Raw genomic sequence first — 14,643 nt, 5'->3', positions numbered from 1 at the left:
TTAGCAGCCAAGGAATAGGAAGAGAAATTCTCTTGGGGATCAGAAATTGGTAAATTGCAGGAAGAACAGTCCAGCTTTTTAACTGGGTCGTTGACCAGACAGAAGGCTTTCCCACACACATTTAATGTTAATCACTCCAAGGCCTGGCGCCTACAGATGGATCATGAAGGCACCAGCTGAACCTCCTTGGGGAGAGCATTCCCCCAAACGGAGAGCCACTGCAGAAAAGGCCTGTTCTGGTGTTGCCCTCTCTGATCCTCTCGAAGAAGGAGGAGGGTGGCAGAGCCTGGGTCCCTTCCTAAGGGGAGAGGCGGCCCTTCAGGTCTTGAGGCTTGTAAGCTGCTTCTTCCTTTCTCTGGAGATTCCTCCTAGCCGAGTAAGATTGTCTGCCATGGACATGGTCCTAGCTGCGAGTCTGTAAGTGACCATGGAGGCCAATTCTGGATCCATGCATCCTTCTACAGTGGGGACACAGGTTTCCAGGCAGGAGTTGATCCCGGTGAGGGTTTGCCAAGCATGCCTTCCTCTTAGCACCTTTCTCCCTTGAGTCCTGAGTTCGAGTGTCTTCAAAGCCCATGACATCTCAGTTGGTGCGCTCATAGGCCAGTGTTTCCCAACTGTCAGTGTTTATACTACATGTTTAAAGATTGGCCTTGAGAGCATCTTTAAACCTTTTGTTGCCCACCAGTACAGTGGTACCTCGGGTGAAGTACTTTATTTGTTCCGGAGGTCCGTTCTTAACCTGAAACTGTTCTTAACCTGAAGCACCACTTTAGCTAATGGGGCCTCCTGCTGCTAGAGCATGATTTCTCTTTCTCATCCTGAAGCAAAGTTCTTAACCCAAGGTACTATTTCTGGATTAGCAGAGTCTGTAACCTGAAGCGTATGTAACCCGAGGTACCACTGTATTTCGCTTTCCATTCTTGAGTTGGGATTAGAGTAGCTGCTTTGGAAGACGAGAATCAGGCATCCGCACATGACCAGTCCCACCAAGTTGATGTGGAAGAGCAATTGCTTCGACGCCGGTGCTCCTTGCTTCTTCCAGAACACTGGTGTCAGGCTTGTAAGCCCCTCTGTCCAGAAGGACATGCCATGGCCTTTGTTGGCTGAATTTCGCGCTGTCCTCAGCTGAGAGGGGCTTTCCCCCCGCCTTTCCGTCCCTACCAAACCCGAGCCTTCCCACGTGCTGCTCTGGGCTCCGCAAGACGCAGCCAGACGCGTGTCTGGGGAGGGAGCGACCCGGCGAGAGCCTGCTCAGCCTCCGCTCAGCGCACTGCGGCGGGGCGGCCCCGCGAGGCTTCGTCCCGCCAGCTGATTGGCCGAGGGCGCCGCCGGGGAAAGAGCCCGGCGCCCGCCCCCAACATGGCCGCGGCGGCTTCCTCTCGGCTCTGCGCCTGCGCCGCGGGCAGACGGGGCGGGCGGCGCTTTTCCCTCGGCCGGGCGGGGGGCGGGTCCGGGGGACCCGGAGGAGGAGGAGGGGGAGGGGAGGTCGCGCTCCCGCCCCTCGGCGCTCCGCCCCCAGAAGCCAGTCGCGCCCCGCAGGAGCCGCCGCCGCCGCCGCCGCGTCCCCCCAGGTAGGACGGCGCCCCCCGCCTCATTCCGGGGGGCGGGAGGCGACTCTCTTTCCCTTGATCCGGACAGGAGTTGGGGGGCCGAGGAGGAGCAGGCGCCCCCCGGCGGGCGGGGAGGGAGGGAGGGAGGGAGAAAGAAGAAGTCGAGCGGCGGCGGGGCGGCGTCCGGGCTCCGTCGGGTCTGGTCCCTTCCCGCTCCGCGCCCTCCTCCTCCCTCGGCCCGCGGGCGCCCCAGTGCCGCCGCCCCGGCCGCCTCCCGCTCGCGTGCCAGGCGCATCCCGGCTGGGGCAGGGCAGGTCCCGCCTTCCTGGCTTCCTGCCCGACGGCTTTCCCGTAGCCTCGGGGCCGGGCCCAGGCGGGCTCCGCTGCCCTCGGGAAGAGCTCTCCGGCGGGGAGGAAGGGTCTCTGCCCCGCGGGGCACGGGCCGTTCCTTGGCGGAGGGCGGCGCGTGGGCGCGGGGCGAGGCTCCGAGCGGGACGGGGCGGGCGGAGACCGCCTCCCGGAGGGTCTCGGCTTCCTCCTGCTCGGGCCGGTCCCGGCTGCTTGCACGTGACTTCCAGATGGGCGCAAACCTCCCATCCCCGCGGTGGCGGCGGCGACCACCTCGTCGGGGCTCCCTCGCCCGGGAAGCGGAGGGTTGCCGCCTGGGCTTGGGCGCGGCCCTCGAGGGCGCCCCTTGGGCAGGAAGTGAATCAGGCCCGGCCGGGTTCCGCCCCGGCGAGCGGCAGGCTGCCGCTCTGCAGAGTCTCCGGCGGGCGCCGCTTCCCTCCCCGCAGCCCGGCCGGGCCGGGGCCGATCTGCCGTCGAGGCCCCGCTGCCTGTCGGGCTTTTGCCTTCGGCGGGCCGCGCGCGAAACGGGAGCGCGGAGGCGGAGCGCGTGGCTTGGCGAAGTGCCGCGGCCAGTCCTGCTCCCGCCTTTCCTCCGACGGCGCTGCTTCCCCGACGCTTTGCCGCCGCTTCTGCAAGGCTCTCCCGTTAGGCCGAGTCGCTCCCGACTCGCGGGGCTGCGCGCCAGGCCCTGGACGGTGCGGGTCCCACTTTGGCGACCCTTGGCCGGCGCTTCCAGGGCAGAGATGCCCTCCTTTTCCTGGGCGTGGGGCGCCTGCCTGGCATTCCGGACAGACGTGGAAGTCCTTCTGTTTCTCTAGCCTTCAGGCCGGACTTTCTGCCCCTATTGGTTCCCTGCACTCAGCTGCTGGAGCCCTTTCCACTCCCTCTTCGTAGCCCCTCGCACGGAGCCACGACCAGCTACTCATTCCCCGGGCAGGGTCTGCAGGGGAAATCGGAGCTCCCCCAGCCCCAAAAAGCTCCCTCCCAACTGGCAACGGAAGAACAGCCACCAGCAGTTTGCCATCTTTCTTTACTGCAAGGAAACAGATTAAAAGTTGGTTCCCCTTTGCTCCTTTCTTAATGGAGTAAAGTTGTAGCTGCTTGTTCCTTGCTCTGACTTGATGCCCCTCTGTTTTTCCGGCCTGCTCTCTGCCTCATGCTAGTTGCTAAATTAATCATTTCCTCATTTGTAGTGCGGTTGTCATGTCTCCGTTTTTGTCTTTGGGGAGCTCAAGCTGCAGCGGCCTCTCTTTGCTGGGACCCTCCCAGCTGCCCCCCTGATCCACTCCGCAGCCTGGCTTCCAGCTGCCCCCCTCCCCACCTGGGCTCTGTGCCCTCCTTGCTCCCCCCAGAGGGGAGTCTGCTGATCCCCTAAGCTGCTTGTGATGTGTGTCCTGCCCTGATCCCAGAACAAGGTGGCGATTGTACCCAGAGGCGGAGGCCCCGTGGGGTGTAAGATGCAGGCAGACGCTGCTCCACTTCAAGGGCGCCCTGGCTCCAGAGAATAGGGCTCTCTGTCTCTCTCGCCCCTGAGGCAGGTTGGGGCTGGGTGGGCACAGCAGCAGAGGGGGCCCCTGAGCCCTGGGGCCCTTGCTCCGTGGCTGGGCTCGGCCCTCGTGTGGGGATGACCTTCTGGGCTTCTGCTTCAGAGCAGCCTGGCCTGGCACCGCCTGCGCTTTCAGGGGCAGGAGAAGGTGGGGGGCAGCTGATGGCCCCACAGTGGTGGCTGGGGTGTAGGGCAGAATCATGGCCCCTGGGCTGCGCCCCCCACAAGCCTAGTGGGAACGCATCCAGCCTGTGAAGGATGAGGACCCAGGGTGTTTTGTGTTTCTGGGGCAGGGGGAGAGACTTGTGGCCTGGGGGGGGGGGCGACCTTCAGAGAGCAGAGATTGTTGTGGGCCTGGCAGGGAGCAGGAGACGTGCCTGGGCCCAGTTCTTTGATTTGCCTGAGGGTGTTGTGTGTGGAAATGCCAATATTGATAGGAGTGCAACTTCCGCTATAGAAAACCGATTTGTGCCTATGAAGCCCCCTTGAGAATGGGGGTCTCTCCCGCTTGGGGTCCTGCTTTTGCACCACGTGCCACCTCTTCAGGGCAGGTTTTGCACTGAGTCACTGGCATGGGGGCCCCTCTTTGCGTGGTCCTCTGCATCGGCTGCCTGGAGGAGGCTGGAAGGCTGTGGGGCTCCTGCCTCTGTGGCTGGCCGGCTACAAATTCCATATTTGGTAGCAGTCATTGTTTACGCCTCGGATTGCAAGGGGGGGGCGAGGAGGGTGAATGTTTTCAGGCTGCAGAGCTTCCCTCTCCCTGCTGGAATCTGCTCTTTGCCTGGAAGGGCTGCTGCGATGAGGCTGGACAAGAACGAGACTGGCTGCAGGTCTCATCTGTGGAACCTGCTACAGGGTTTTTCAAAAGGGGGGCGGGAATCAGCAGTTTGCCAAGAGGTTTCCCAAGTGTGTGACACTTTTTCCTGCCCCCTCTGCCCCCTTCCTGTGCTCCTGCCAAACTCAGAAGCAGGTGGGCTTTGTGGTGGGTGGGTGAAGGGGGCTCTTGCTTGCCCTCTGGGAACCCCCTCCTCTGACTTCCTGGCTACCTGTCTCTACTCCCCTGGTTCCCTTTTCCCACGCTCAGAAACGGCAGACTATGATTATTTTAAGAAATGAAAAAAATACTTGTGAGATGACATTTTATTACAGTGAGTCTTGGGACACTGCAGAAGAGGCTTCCCGACTTGGCTTCACTTCCTTCCCTTTGAAAAGATTTGACACACATTTTTCACGGTTCATCTTCAGGTTGTGGCGCTTGAGTAGACTTGGAGAGAGTCTGCCCCAGCTCTGAGGATGGTGCAGTGCAGTTGTCGTGCCCAGTTAATTCAGGGGAGGATGGCAGCCCTGGTCTTTCTGAGCATTTGCCTAAGCCTCTTCCCCGTCCGCTCTTTGCCCTGGGTTAAAGGCCTGCAGAAGTTCCTTCCGATGCCTTTTGCAGAAATGGACTGTCTGAGCAGACCAGCAGGCAGAAGTGAGTCTTCAAGGGAAATAGTTTTGGAGATCCTGTTTCTGAGAGTCCGGAATCTCCCAGCAATCTTTTCCAGCCATCCAGGGTGAGCCTGCCAGGCCGGCGGATGAGGTGCTGGGGGGGGGGGCAGGTCCAGTGGCTTTGTTCCAGCAGGTGCCAAGCTGTATCCCACCCCATGCCTCTGTCTTTCCTTCTCTCCCTCTTTGGGAAGTTAGGTGGGCAGCTCCTTGAAGCCCCCCACAGCCCTGTTTAGTGAAGAGGGCTGGGGTTCAACAGGACAGGCCCCTGGATCATCTCCGCCAGTGGTTTTAAATTAAAAACCATGGACTGTATTCAGAGTAGACCCACTGAAATGAAGAAACTCTGAATACTCTCTCTAAAGCTTTATTTTACCACATTAAACAGTCCTGCCTGCAATGGATCCTTGCACTGTAGTATTTTAAAAAATATTATTTATTATTTATTCTCAAAAAAAGAGAAAACTTTACACATTTTAACATAAACCCCAAGTTACTTTATCTATTGACTTCCTGTCCTCCTCTTCCATGGTTTCCATATTTACCCTTAAATGCTGCACATTTCCCTTATTTAATGCACCCAATTTAACCTATTTGTCTTAATAATTCATGCTGTTGCTCATCTTTGCAAGTCCCGCTCGCTTTTTCATTTTGCTATAGCAGTTCTTTAAATACTCAGTAAAAAGCTTCCAGTCCTCAGGAATTTTTCCATCATTTTGGTCTCTGATCTTTGCTGTTAATCTGGCCAGTTCTGCATACTGCATCATTTCCAAAAGCCAACCTTCCTCTCTTGGAACCTCTCCTCCTTTCCACCTTTAGCCATATTGCGTGATTGTCGCTGTACAGTGGTACCTCGGGATGCGAACGAGATCCGTTCCAGAGCCCCGTTCGCATCCCAAACAGAATGTAAGGCACAATAGCATTTCTGCGCGTGCGCAGGTCGCGTTTCGCTGCTTCTGCGCATGCGTGTGACATCATTTTGACCGTCTGCAAGCGGCGAAACCCGGACGTAACGCGCCAGGTGCAAAATGTTCCTGGCGCCTGGCTAATTTCGAACACTGCTTTGAGAACTGCCAGTCTACAGGTATTCTATACAAAATGTCATCATAGTAATTAGCGTTCAGGGGCATGTTTGATTGTGGAATCCCTTAGCCAAGGCCAAGCTGTTGTGGGAGCCGGCAAGGAGAGGGCCGCCCCATCCAGACAGAACTGACCCCTTGGAAAGCCCTTTCTGCTTCCTTGGCATCCAAGGAAAAGGAGGACGGAGAGGCGTGAGAGTCCTTTGCGTACTGATGGCATCAGTGTTAGAAACTGGGGTAGAAAAGCTAGTGGCCAAATGGCTCCTGGAACCCAGGTTATGGGCGCAGAAGCAGAAAGCGAGTCACCATGTTGTCCTTTTTGCAAGGGCGGCTCGCTCTTTGGTGGGGGAAGCGGCGCTTGGCTGTACAGCAGGGATCCTCCTCTGGACTTGGGTGGGGAGGCCTTTCTCCCTCCGCGCCCTCAGCTCCCGCCTGGTGACTCGCAGCACTTCCCTGCACATGCGGCAGTGATTCTTCCTACGCTGGAGCAGGGTGGATAAAAACCAATGATTTTTTTCAAATAAATAAAAATAAATAATTTTTTTAACATTTAAATTGGATTTTTTTTTTATTTAAATCAGATTTTTAAAATAAAATACTTTTGGAGGAAAAATCTTTCTAAAGATAATTTTCCATTTAAGTTACATTATAGTTAAAAGGCTATTCATTGGGAAATAAGGATTTGTTTTAAGTCTTTCATGTGTGCTAAAACTCACTCTAAAGTTTTTTTTATTGTTTAACCACATCAGTTAACAAACATGGATACATATGCTATAATGTTACAATTTTAGTTAAATAAATTGTTTAAATTGTTACTAAGGAAATGATTATTTTTCTCCTTTCAATAAAGTACAGCAGAAAAGTTGCCCAAATATAAACAAAAATTTCATAATTACCTGTCTTTGTGTTTCTAATAGTAACCAAATCAGCAATTTTTGATATAACTGTACAAACTACTCTGAAATGTTATTATTCCAAAAATGAAACCTTCACCTGGTTGTAAATATTAAGATTATACCAGCAAGAATGAGTTTTTCTGTAAAAAAATGATTTAAATCAAGTCTTACTGACTAGTGATTTAAATCGTGATTTAAACCAATTTGATTTAAATCAATCCACCCTGCTCTGGAGTTGGGGGGGGGAGCCTTTCTCCTCCCATGCTCTCAGCAGCTGCTGCAGCAATTTTATTCTTGAGTCCCAGTGCCAAGGCTTCTCAAAGTGCTCGCATTCTGACAATCCCCAGTCGCAAAAGGCACCTGGCTAATTTTGAACCCTGTCTGGCATCCCTGGAGAGGAGAAAGGATAGATGGAACCCTGAGGAGTCCTGTAGGGCAGCGGACAGAGGGTCAAGCATCCATCAGGCAGGCTGGCAGCCTCCGCCAGGCTCTGCCTCCAGTCCCCATCCTGAGCAGTCTAGAGCCAGTGGCCTCAAAGGCCACGGAGAGATCCAGAAGAACCAACCGTCCGGTTCTGAGCAAAGGCATCCAAAACTCCTTTCCAAAGCCAGGTCTGACTTTGGATAAGTTGGATCCCAAATCCTCTAGAAAGCCGAGAGTTGAGTTGCCACAACCTGCTCAGATAATTTGCTAGGAAATGGCAGCGCTGAAGACCAAGACCGGCTAATAATTATCCAGGAGGGCAGCAAGTCCAGTCAGGATCGCTTGGGCAGACGTCTCATGCCTGCTTCCTTTGCAAGAAATGGTACCATTTAATTTTTAAATAGGTCCTGGCAGCTTCTGCCGCCCCAGGCTGATTGGCCGTGTGGTTTTCACCCACCAGGTCAGGCGCAGGGCTCAGGGCTGGTCTGAACCTTGGAGCGACTGACTGACACCCGCCGGCTGCATGAGCTGAACTCTCTTCCTCTAAAGAGCATCACTGCTGATCCCATTCCTCCGAATCTGGGGCTTAAATTCAAGCCACTTTGCCAGGAGAGCATGGTGCAAACTGGCCGCAGGAGCCCCCTGGAGATCCTGGCTCTCAGGACCAACAAATCCCTCCCTGGTGTGTGTGTGTGGCCAGAGTTATGCCCTGCAAGTGCTGCTCACCTCCCTCTCCCTCCCATCAACCCCAGCAAGCATGGCAAGCAAGGGCCAGAGGGGGTGACGCCACCTGCCCATGCAGAAAGGCCCCCCTGGCCAGCCCTGCTCTCAGGTAAATGGAGACGGGGATTTCTCTGCTGCCTTTGTTGCCATGGAGGATTCTCTGACATGGGCTCAAGACAACACTGGGACTTACAGGCGGCTGGTGCTTCGTTCTGATTGGTTGCTGGGCTACTCAGGATCCAGTGATGGCAGCGATGGGGGTGGAAGAGAAGGCGGTGGCTGCCTGGGGTGCCCACTCATGCATGTTTGAGTTCCCTTGAGTCGCCCTGCGCCAGTGCATGACTCATCCCAGCCCAGAATGATGGATCTTGGTTCGCTTTGTGCTCCTGCTTGCCTTCTCAACTCAGTTGTGGTCTTTCACTGATAGGCATTTGCTGTGGTCCCTGTGTTGCCAAGGGTTGGGCTAGATGACCCTCAGGAGTCCTTCCAACCCTCCAGTTCATGAGCATGGCGGTGTGCTGCTCGGCTCTCAAGGAGGAGCGGTGGAGCAAGGCAGGCTGGCTGCGCCCCCAGGGAGCCACTTGCTCCTCAGAGGGCAGGAGTGGGGCCCTGTTGAACCTCCACCTGCAAATCTGCCTCTCCCAGGCTCTCCCATTCGGGAGCCTCATAAGAGCCTCTTGGACAGGCCAATAGCCCCTCTGGTCTGGCGTCATCCAAATGGTGTGCGTGCATGCAATTATGTGGGGTGGGGCTTCCCTGGGCCCCCCATATTCTCTTCAAGTTGGCACCCCTGTTGGGGAGGTGCTTCATTGGTGCAGCGTGTGGATCTTGGGGCGCAGATGCCTCTTCCCCTGAGGCCCAGTGACCTTGTAGGTCCTTGGGGTTGCATTCTGCTTCCTTGAGAAGTCTTGAGTCAGGCCTGGGAGGCGTCCAGCATTCCCTTGTGCCCGATGGGTTGGGCGCAGTCCCTTGTGTGATCATGTGCTGGGTGATGTGACGGAGGTGGAGGAGGGCCACGGGCTTGACATTTTGCTGGGCACCCAAGTAGGGAAGGCGTTCACCAGCTAATTCCACCAGCGTTCAAAATTAGCCAGGTGCCAGGTGCATTTTTTGTCTGGCGTGGATCCCATTGTGACCACAGGGAGATCTCTGGATGCCAGGCTGGTGACTAAGGAAAACAAAACGCCCCTTTGAGAAGGACCTGGGATATTTTCCCCTTGAAGCTTGAATTCGTTTTATTCTGGAATGTTTTATCTGATGTTTTAATGTGCTGTAAATGGCTTTGAGACTTGTTCTTTAAAATATAAAGTGGTATAGAAATGATGGTAATAGTAGTAGTAGTAGTAATAATAATAATAATAATTAATAATAATAATAATTGCTGCTCTGGTCCATGGGGTCATGAAGAGTCGGACACGACTAAACGGCTAAACAACAACATCCCATGGGGGGGGGGACAGAACCTATACATTCCATTGTACCGACAGCAGCCTAGGTTTAAGCTGCCATTTGGCAATGAGATTATATATCGGAGTTTCTGCCACTGATTTCCACCCCCCCCCCCCGGTATAGTAAGTTTGCCGACTCATTTTTCACTGAGTTTTCCTTTTGGGGCTGCAGCTTGACTAGAGCTGGAGCAAAGATGACTAGGGGTTTTGGAAAGTATTTTGGGGTCTCTTTGTTGGAGAAGCCTGTGACTTGGTTGAGAGCAGCATTGGAAGTGGGGTGGGGGGAGGAGCTGAGCTGTTCCCTCCCAGCCTGAAGTTCCTCTTCCTGCTCTTTCTGGCCCTAGTGGGGGTGGGGAGCGGAAACAAGGACCTCAAGGGGGGCTGGGCTGGGGCTGGGGAGGATGCCGGCAGAGCCGCCTTGCCTTGAGCCCTCCCCAGGGCCGCTGGGCTGTGTGCAGAATGGCCAGTTCCCAAAGGCTCCCGTCAGGCCTGAGCGCTGAGTGTTTTGCACGAGAACGTGTGTGCATGCCGTTCTGGCAGGAACCTGGCCCCTACTGGTGAGCTGGTGAGGCCAGAGAGATTGCACAAGGCCCATCAATACATTGGCCAAAGCAGGGAGGGGGGGCTGGCTGTGTGTCTGTCTCCCCAGCTCCCCAGAGGCCTGCAGAACCACTTGCTGAGCTGAGTGCTAACCACGCTGCTTTGCACAACTTCCTGTGCAGAGAGAGCAGGCCGTGCAGAGGTGCCCCCCCATGCAAGCCCCTCCCTCCTCCTCTTCCTCTTCTGGCCTGGCAGCTCAGGGCGGACTCTGCAAGTGCACCCAGCCGGGCCCAGAGCGCTCTTGGCACAAACTGGGAGCATTAAGAGGGGACGGGAAGAAGGTGGTCTTCAGTCCAGGCTTGCCTCTGCTGTGGACCTTCACCGCCCCCCTGGCAGCTGTAGGGAGCTCACTTGGGGTCCCGGATGGTTCCCCCACTCCAGACACTCTGACCTTGCAGGGCGAGAACCAAACTGAAAAGTCCCTGGAGAGCAGGGGCCTCTAGATTCTTTTTAGAAGCAGCTGCAAACGTGTGTGTGTGGTTTTTTTTTGGGGGGGGGCAGATTGAATCGGGACTCCAGCCCTGGGGAGGGGGTTGCTCTTTCCCTTTGCATCATTTCCCCTCACAAAGCTTGTGCTTGATCCTCTTGGAAAACAGCTTCAAAGGGATGGTTTGTCCCACCAGGGAATTGACACCAGGGGGGAAACAGCGACCCAAACCAGCCCCCCCCAAAGCCATTGGAAGAGACATGAGAGGACAGCAGCCCCTCCTGCCTCCCCCCCAGCCAAAGGCACCTCCCTTCCTCACCCCGCCCCCCCCCGGATCAGGCCAAGGGTCAGCTAGCCTATCATTCTATTCTCACCAGATGCCCCAGTGGGGAAACTGCAATCCCAGCACCTGGAGGCACAGCAGAGCTCTTGTGGGCCCTGGCTGTGGGTCGCACTCTGCTCCATGCATGTGTCTGCTCCCTTTTCAAGGCTAGCCAAGCTGGTGGCCACTTTCAATCCCAATTGCTTGTTAAATGTATTTATAACCTGCCCTTCAATTAAAAAACAAAACGAAACACTTATTGGGGCAGTTTACAGAACGATAATGATGTCCCAGAAACGGTTTAAGATGAAAAGGCCGGAGCACAGGAGGTGATGAGATTGATAGAGCATCAAGTTCCCCTCCTGGCAATTGGCAGGTGTGCTGTCAGCCCCCTTGCTATGGGGAGGGGAGGCTCTGAGCAGCGTTTGGAATTAGCCGGGCACCAGGCGTGTTTCACGACAGACAACTGACCTGCGAGAAAGTGGCAACGTCTGGTCTCCAGATTTGGCACCTGACATCTCCATCTGACTGGCTGGCATGGCTGCGATGCCCCACCAGCCAGCTGATCTTCAGGGCAGCGCAGCACCAAAAACTCAAGGCACACAAACCATTTGCTATGCAAAATCTGCCTAGACCTATCGTTCTGGAAACTATAGACTGAAGGTGCCACCTGGCTCCTAGATGTTATATCTCAGTTTCTAACACTGGCACTGAGACTTGGGTGTGGGGCAGAGAAGACCCTCCCACTCCTCGGGGGGGGGGCTCCCAAGCGGCGTTAGAAACTGGGATAGAAAATCTAGGAGCCAAATGGCTTCTGGGACCTGGGTTGTGGGTCTAGTCGTCATGGGGGGGGGGGCGGCAACACTTTTAATTACCGTATTTTTCGCTCTATAACACGCACCCGACCATAACACGCACGTAGTTTTTAGAGGAGGAAAATCTGCAGGCATGCCACCCGTAGGCATTTCCTCCATAACACGCACAGACATTTCCCCTTACTTTCTAGGAGGAAAAAAGTGAGTGTTATGGTGCAAAAAATACGGTATTTGAATAAGCATGAATGTATATATTTAATATGCTTTATTAATTCCAAAAAGAAAAGAAAACAGTCAACAAAAAACTGATACACATTACCAACACATATAATACTTTAAACATAGCATGAATTAATACACAATTCACATAAGTGACACATTTTTATCAAAATAAAAAAATTCCTTCCAGTAGCACCTTAAAGACCAACTAAGTTAGTTCTTGGTATGAGCTTTCGTGTGCATGCACACTTCTTCAGATTCGTGTGCATGCACACGAAAGCTCATACCAAGAACTAACTTAGTTGGTCTTTAAGGTGCTACTGGAAGGAATTTTTTTATTTTGACTATGGCAGACCAACACGGCTACCTATCTGTAACATTTTTATCAGAAATTGTTAATATATGTTTAATTTGGTGTTTACCACAGAAATATTGGTACCGTACAAAACACTTATTGTTAAACTCCTTAACATATTGCCTGTCCTTAAAATATCCATTGAGGCCTCAAATCATGTACGTTTCAGTAATCCTTGAGTGTCAGCCTGGCACAAAAAACGGCACCCAGACTTTTTGAGATGCTGGCAAATGGAGCACCTGGCTCCCTGCTAATTTTGAGCCCTGCTCCCAAGCAGAACCCGCCAGCGCCTGGCTTTCTCAGTGATCCTGAGCCCTGCAGAGCTTGGAAGGGGGACTTCCCAACTCTGGCAAAAGGATGGGGGCTGGTGAGAAGGAGGGGGGGCCCTTGTCTTCTGCCCTGGGGTCAAGGCCTTCCCTGACTTGCGCTTCTGAGTGGCTGGGGTCCCCTGGGGGCACATGGAAGCCAGCTTGCGAAGGGGCCAACCCCCTTGACCTTGGGGTGCCACAGAGGTGCGGGGTCTTGGCTGCGCAGCCCTGTCCCTTCAGGGACTCCTTCGCAGAATGAGAGCCTTGTAGAGTCAGGAGGGACCTGGGGGCCATCTAGTCCACCCCCTGCAACCCGGCGCTGCTTCTCTGTGGCTCCCCCCAGAGCGATGGGGTTTCTTTCTCTGGGAACGGCTCCTTCTCTTTCAGTGTACAGAGTCCTCCCCCCCCACTCCTTATCTCCTTTCAGAGGCTCCCATTCTCATCCGGCCCCCCCTTTGTGGCTCCTCTGACCTGCTCAGGCCCCCCCTGCTCCCATCCTGCTCTCCGCCGGCCCCTCCATATGAGGAAGAGCCCTGCAGCAGAATTGGACCTCTGGCCAGCACCCACCTGCCCACCCTGACCTGCCAGGAGCCCAAAGGCCCAATCCTGCTCCGGCTCCTGGGGGTCAGACCTTTGCTGCTGGGCTGTTGGAGGGGGCAGGAATCGCCCCACCAGGACCAGCAGCCATGGGGAGCCCTTCCCCCCCCCTGTGCCTTTGCCTCATCCCCACTTGCGCCTTCTGGTCGCAGATTCTGGACGCCTCTCCTGGGATGGGCTCCAGAGCTCTGCTTTGCTGGCTGACTCTTCCTCCTGAGGAGTCCTTTCCTGGCCCTGGATCCGTCCGGCTGCTGCCTTGCAGGAGGAGAAGCCAAAGCCTTGACTCAGGCCTGCATTCTTGGGTGACACCTTAGACAGCGTGGAGCTGGCTCCCCTCTGCGGCTGCCTGTCAGCAAGGACGTGTTTTTTCCTGTTTGGGGGACTCGCCTGGCCGCCAGCCCCCCCCCCCGCTGTCTCTTGCAAGATCCTCTCTGCTTCACCTTGCAGCATCTGCAGGCGAAGCTTCAAGGCATGGGGGGGGGGGGGAGCGTGCCTGGTATTTCTCCCTGCGCATCTTCCATCTCTGCTGGGGCCCTGAGAGCAGGAGGGCTGTCCTTGGGACTCAGAGCAGCAATCCTAGCATTGAGCAGGCTGGTCTTTTGAACAGCCCAGCCCCTCACAGCGCTCCCTCTGGGGCATCTTGTCAAGGGGCCTCTGGTAGCTCACAACTCAGGGGGGCAGTTGGGAGAGCATCTGCCTGGCACTCACCCCCCCCACATTTAGCTGCTGCCTGGCACCCCCTTGGGCTGCCTCTCGCCTGGACCTTCCTGTTTTGAGATTCTGGGTTGTCTGAGCATGGGCACTGACACCCGTGGGCATGACTGGGGAGGCACCAACTCCCCTCTGCCTCCCGGGATCCGCACGACCTTTGACACGGCAGCCCCAGGCCTCTCCTCTCTGCCTTGTGTGTGTCAGAAGGCGACTTACGGTATTTGTAGATGCAAGAAGCTCAGGTGGCTGCGAAGGAAGAGCTTCGGCAAGAGACCAGGCGCCAGGCAGGGATTAGCAGAAGGAGCCTGGGAGAACCGTTGGGCAAACGCACAGCTTAAACTAATGCCAGTTGGAAGTGCTAGTTGCAAACGGAGCCTCTGTGCCCGGAGGGTGCTCTACCTGCCAGACGCAGGTGTTGGCAGCCAAATAGCCAGGGTTGGATTCTGAGCTCCCCAGGAGAGGCTGCTGTGGGAAGCTGGACAGGGCTGGCCTGGATGGGCCTTGGACAGGGATGATGGATATGCAGGCGCCTGGATTTTGGCTGCCTCTTTCCTTGTGGCTTCCCTCCTTCCTTCTTTTCCACACAGTCTGGCTGACCCAAACATCTGCCAGGAGAGGGCGAAGGGGCTTTGGCGAGGCCCCCCTGGGAGAAGCTGGAGAGAGATCCCAGGGGCTCTTTCCATTGTCCTCATCTGGGAGAGGGCAAAGACCCTTGAAGGTACAAGCCCTGCCTGGCCAGAGGGTCTTCATGCAGCGGGGGACCCTGGCTCTGGATTTACCAAATTGGG

At 55.4% G+C, this 14,643-nt stretch overlaps 1 protein-coding gene across 3 annotated transcripts in view; it reads left to right on the top strand.

Moving 5' to 3' along the window:
* Window positions 1-1,483: 1,483 nt before the first annotated feature.
* The window catches only part of TLN1 (talin 1), a 53,357-nt gene continuing 40,197 nt past the window's right edge, over window positions 1,484-14,643 (top strand). For 2 of the 3 annotated variants that reach the window (XM_082241734.1, XM_082241732.1), the window contains exon 1: window positions 1,492-1,574. The gene's annotated coding sequence lies outside the window, so the exon portion shown is untranslated. Of the gene's footprint in view, window positions 1,575-14,643 lie in introns of all 3 variants that reach the window. The other variant, XM_082241733.1, reaches the window with a different exon arrangement.

Source organism: Podarcis vaucheri, assembly GCF_965113315.1.
Source record: "Podarcis vaucheri genome assembly, chromosome: 11".
NCBI lineage: Eukaryota > Metazoa > Chordata > Lepidosauria > Squamata > Lacertidae > Podarcis > Podarcis vaucheri.
Note: the sequence above shows the minus strand (reverse complement) of the source record. Positions and strands in the feature narration are given on the sequence as shown.